A 6,000-nucleotide genomic window follows, 5' to 3' on the forward strand; every position below is an offset into this window, starting at 1 on the left:
GAAACCTTTTATGGTTAAAGTTGGATTGCGATCATTGTACCAGGAGAGCATTCAATGCAAAGTTTGCTTCACGAGTTAGCAGAGTAAAAATTGGAAACTGAGTTTAAATAGAGGAGAAACCCATCTTCATTGTTAACGAACTATAAACATTTATTTATGATCGACACTGAAATAAGCATTTGTTCTAAATATAGTAACCTCAGTCTGATTTCAGGAAAATCTCGATTTACATCTCGCTGTACGAGAGTTGTGTAAATAGGCGAGCAGACCCTTTATGCCATTTACTCAGAGTTGCTTAACGCGGGAGGGATGTCACATTTGATATACACCAAACTCATTTCCTCCTTTGTGGAACCAATACCTTATTTCGCGAGTGGACTGTGGGATATAAACTCCTGTAGGAAAGTGATAGTACTGCATAACAAAGCTTGTCGATATTTCCTAGAAGGATTTTTAAAAAATCTGTAACTTGGCTACGAGTGGTCATACGTAATGGACGTCGACTACCACGAAACAGACTATAGAAATTCTAAGACTTATGAACACAGACAATAACAGCGTTATCAGTTAAAAGAATATAGTGCTGGTCCAAATTTCTCCGTGATTCTTGAGAATGTGATAAATATAGAGAAAAAGAGAAAGATATTATGTAACTTCAAATGAGGATCACTGTCTTTGAAAGTACAAAATGGACGGCATGCCAGGCCGATTATACCATTTAAAACAAAATAAAATAAAAATCAACTGATGTTAAAATGATTTTTTATGATTGACATGCTATATGTACGGCGATTTCTGCTTGTCTAGATCAATACTAAAAACTATGTTGATTTTAGCATCATGGACAGTTTTACTCAGTTGAAATATATTGTAGATAAATCTTTTAGCTAACAACTTGTACGCCATATGGAGAAACAGTCTTTGTGCGATACGAATTGAATGTGTTTAATGCTTGTTAATTTGCTTGTTGGAACTGTTGATGTATATAATATGTTTATTAAGGAACGTCACATTACTTATATGAATTGGCATTTCTTACTCGGAATGACCAAGAATTGCATGGCGTGTGTTGTCTAAAATAGGAAAATATACTTCTTCCGGAACACATGGTCAAATTCTCCTTGTACAGAGGTCTCCATGTCAAACTTTTTTTCGTTCACATTTTACCATAGTTGTGTTGAATTTGGTTTTGTATTATGTTGACATGTTGGTATTTGTTTGGTTATTTTTGTTTTGTTTCTTTGGTTTTCATGTTGATCTGTTTTTATATGCAATAATAAACACAATTTTTTGTTGATGAAATATTAAATATATAATGTTGTTTTTTATTTTCTTTTGCTAATACTTTTCCTTATTATTAAATTCGGAGTTTGAATTAAGATTCTGTTGACATATTTGTTCGTTTTCTGATGTGTTTGTACAAACAGAAGATATGATTACCTTTAATTCGCATGGCTCGCTTCCTGTGATGTAACTGACTGGCGCTTAAGTCAGTGTGACGTACACGGGGAGATAAAATCAATGAATGGTGAATGCACAGGGGAATGTGTCGTTCCTGTTAATACATAGATACCCATTAGAATCCCTGCATTTCGAATGATCGACACGATGACATCATTCATTACACATTCAGCACAGAAGTAAAACATACATGCTCACTCAGGTTGAATACTACTGAAGTAAACTTTATAGGGAATAGTCCCGATTAAATAATCCAGGAAAATACAGACACAGAAATGTTGAAGATTATCGGTGAGTCTAGAGTTCGCGACAAGTCAATTAATACGGATATTGTTCAGAACAAACATTAAACAGAATTGTAAATAAGATGACTTGTACATTCAAAGTATCATTTTAGTATGTTGTCGTATTGTGATTTACCTGAGAATCCATATATCTACTCCGATAAACGTTAATGCAAGTACTATGACGTTTATTCCATGGCAAATATCGCTCGATACATCATATAATCATATCTACACAACGCATTCATTCAATGACGCCCTTAACGACAGAAGGGAAAGTTATTGCATGAATGTTTAAAGAGGATAGATAGCTTAATGTTGGTTAATGTTGGAGGTCACGTCAAGGTCACTAGATTAAACTCTCTAATATTGGTTTAGCTTGCAAAATTTACTCTTAAACAGAATGTCTTAACAATATTAAAGTCGGTTTAGAGTGTGTATCTGATGCAGGTTGCCCTTTAACTTGAAATCAGTAATTTATAAATCCGGCCACTTGGTAGGTGAACACGAATAGAAATCACTTTTTTGTAATAACTCATTTTGCTGATGGTAATAATTTGTAATTTACATATAAACTTGGTCCTTGGATAATTCCCGATGCCTGGATGCCTGGAGGTGAGACTCCAATATCACATCGGATAGACATACAAATGTACGAGAACTGATTGATAAGTTGTGAGCATCATATCTAAGGATTTTCGTGAACATATTGCATTATTTTTCTCATCTCATTGCAAGATCTACCATACAATTTCCTGTGAAATCCTAATTGTACTGGCTATATGTCTCTCTGTAATTTGCCTGTCAGCCATAACAATAGCATGGACATTATTGACCGTTTCTGGAGTTTCAACAGTGACATGCCTTCCAGGACGGGCGTCATCCACAAGGCTCTGCCTGTCACGCTTAAATTCCGCTACCCACTTTTCACTATAGCATATGAAGATACTTCATTTCCTTGTGTTGATACCGTATCAGTATGGATATCCTAAGGCGCTAGACTTTTCTTGTGCAAACATTAAATCATTTCTCTTTAGCGATTTCGTAAATTTTGCAAAAGTCAATTGTCTTGTTTACTTTAGAGTGGTACCTCTTCGACATAAACTGACTAAATGTCCCGGGCTTTGGGACAGTCTTAAATAGTCAGGGTATAGTAGAGCTGAAAAAAGGACATCTCTGCATAATTTTTTCAAAACAAGGTTCACAACTTATCAATCCTCCCTCGTACCTGTAATTGAAAGCTCCCACTAAGCAAAGATTGAATGGAATCTGTATTACTCGGATCATCCTTCGATGTAGAAAGATGAGAAAAGGTAAAATGAACACCTTTAGTTCTTTATAATCAAAGAAACATTCTCATTACATTACATGTGAAACGTGATCTGTCAATGGTACACACATTGCTCACGTTCTGGTTGATTAATGTACACATTTTACGTTTCATCTATCCATTTGCTTTCAACAAATTTTATGAAGGGAATTATACAGTAGTTTAAGGAAACAACAAACAGAGATTAAACTTAAACATTTGTATCATTTTGTGTTATATGGCCATGTTTTAACTACTTCAAAGTACATCAAAGCTATGCTATTTGATTGCTATCTCGATATATCAATATCAAATTACTATAGCTTCCAACCTTCAAATAATAACTATTGAAAACTATAAGTGCACCTGCTGCTATGTAAATATTCATTACTACTGTATTTGTGACTCATCTTTTAATACTTTGAATCTGATGGCGGGGATTATTTGAACATTTTTGGTATTTTCACTGTTTTTTAATGGAAAGCTGTGGCTAATTTTCATCTGATCCTTTCAGAAATGCTTCACAATCAAACGTAATTCATTAATTTACCTCACGGTGTTTTCAAACACCAAAACCCTAACCCTAATTCCCGATTGAACAATTAAGTTTTATATTTAAGAAACGACTGACTATCAATACAAGCCTAGACCTATCCCTTTAAATGTAATATGTGCCTTTTAGTTTGTGACATTGGAGAATCCGCTGCCCTGTATTATTTCTTTTCAATCTAAAGAGTTGGCCTGCGGGACTCTTTCGGAGACTTTAAAATGTCACTGTTGATCGATGTCATTCATCAATGTTACCGGCGTTTAGAGATATCAAATAAAAATAGTTTTAAAATGTTTATTAAGTTATTTTCTTGCATTTTAAATTCTAACCAAATATGCAATCTCGATTAAAATATTTGAAAATGATGGATTGCGTTTGGTTGATCAAATACTCATCTCGAGCATTTGACTGAACCGTAACTAATGCTTTTCTACAAAAATATGTGTACTCGAGTTTTAAACGATCGCTAAAAGTTTTAAAATCTTATTAGCCACAGAGTCGTTCGATAGTGTATATCCTATAAAGTACACAGTTGAATAGTAAGTATATTTTATGAAACATTGGAAGGATGGAAGCAATGGACGAACAGCCAAATATATATATAGAGATAGAGTGCAAAACATACCGAGATTGATATAAAACAGTTTTGATATTTTAATCACCATCTTACAAACAACAACTTGGGATGGTTTTTTTTGTCCGTTATAAAGGGCATTCGGCGTCCATCGGCCGAAAATGTTATCGAGACATCTAAATTTACACCACCGCTCTCGATTTAGATTTATAACTTTGTATTAGTTTTATGTCATATGTATGTGATGTAATTTGTGTACTATTTGTGTCTTGATAAAGGGACAGGTTGCCTCGAAAATTTGACAATTTGCTTGTCCGTGCTGTTGCTATTACTTCATCAATTATGTAGGCTGGTGTTCTAAGAAACCCGGTTTAACCAATGATCTATTTGGGTTTTCACTGGACAAAGAAACAAATTTTGGATTATCTTGATATTGTACAAAAACACATAATCTCATTTTACTTAAAAATAATCAGACTGTAGATACAGTGTAAAACATGTTTCGTCCGTTCAGGACTCGTTAGTGGAGGCGAGGGTCTAACTTGAACTTCAGGAGGCAAGTTAGCACTATAGAAATCGTCCGATATATTAATGGTGAAGGATAGATCGGGAGATAATGTGGATATGCACTAACCCTAATATTTTAACGAAAGTCGAGAATGTTTAATTCTGGATAATTTTGAAAGCCAGATCACTCAGGAGTACTTAAAATGACGATATTGGTAAACATTGAACGATCTATCCTCTTTAAATATTTATGGATTAATATTCTATCCCCGAGCACGTTTCTAATTATCATAATGCATTAAAGATGTCATGTTTACCGGGAATCACGTGAATCAGAGAAGATATTTGGATCCTAGGCACGTTTCAATAACACCAGCTACAAACAGCGTTTGTGATATTAATGTTTTCTAGGTTTCTGATAAATAAAGTGCTTGTAGTGAACCAATCAAGTCTTTTTACCGCCATTCTATAAACCTATTAGTTCATTCGACTTTCAGTCATGATTTCAAGATACTCCCAGGCTTCTGCTGTATCAAAGTTATTAAAATATTATCTTTTGTGCAATCTGTATAAACATACATATGAATGTTTCGCTTGTGTTGACAGAGGCTGAATGGTATAATCTATGCGATGCAACTACATTAGGTAAACAGAGAAATTCATGTTAATGTGATAAACACGTTCTTTACACGAACTCTGGGACAAAGCATTGACCATTGTTATTGGTAGTGACGATAACTGATAGTGCACCCTTCAGGCATTAGTGTCGGTACTATATATCCGATAAAGTTGTTCCTTGGAGGCAGACTATGGTGTTATAAACATATATTAATTATTTATACCACAATCCTGATGGTGATGAGCTGCAGATGTAGAGATGTGACCTGTTGATACACACCTGTCCTACTGAAGTACCATTGTAGTCTCCAGGCGGGAATCACTGTAGGATTGTAAGTTGAATATTTTGTACAAAGACTTTCTATAAATTATAATTTAAAAGAAAACTACCATTGTAAGTCATTGTGTGCGTTAACCACTAAGTAGAAAGAATTTAGATGTTAAACTGTTTTAGTGTGCTTATCTGACAAATTATTAAAGAATGAATTCTACAGTTATTAACAAATATAATTGATGTAAAATCTCGATGAATAATTCAACTTCTTCGTTTTATCTTTCCACATCTGCTTGGCGAAGTGTCAAGACGCAAAACGTTGAAATAAAGTGCCTTGGATGTATTTTCATATAAAATTTGTATATAAAACACATTCAGAAATAAGTATACGAACAATATTTGTGGATGATTTTTCAGATCGAA

This window comes from Ylistrum balloti, unplaced genomic scaffold (genome assembly GCF_031769215.1).
Source record: "Ylistrum balloti isolate Yb309-2 unplaced genomic scaffold, AGI_CSIRO_Ybal_v1 Utg370046, whole genome shotgun sequence".
Classification (NCBI taxonomy): Eukaryota; Metazoa; Mollusca; class Bivalvia; order Pectinida; family Pectinidae; genus Ylistrum; species Ylistrum balloti.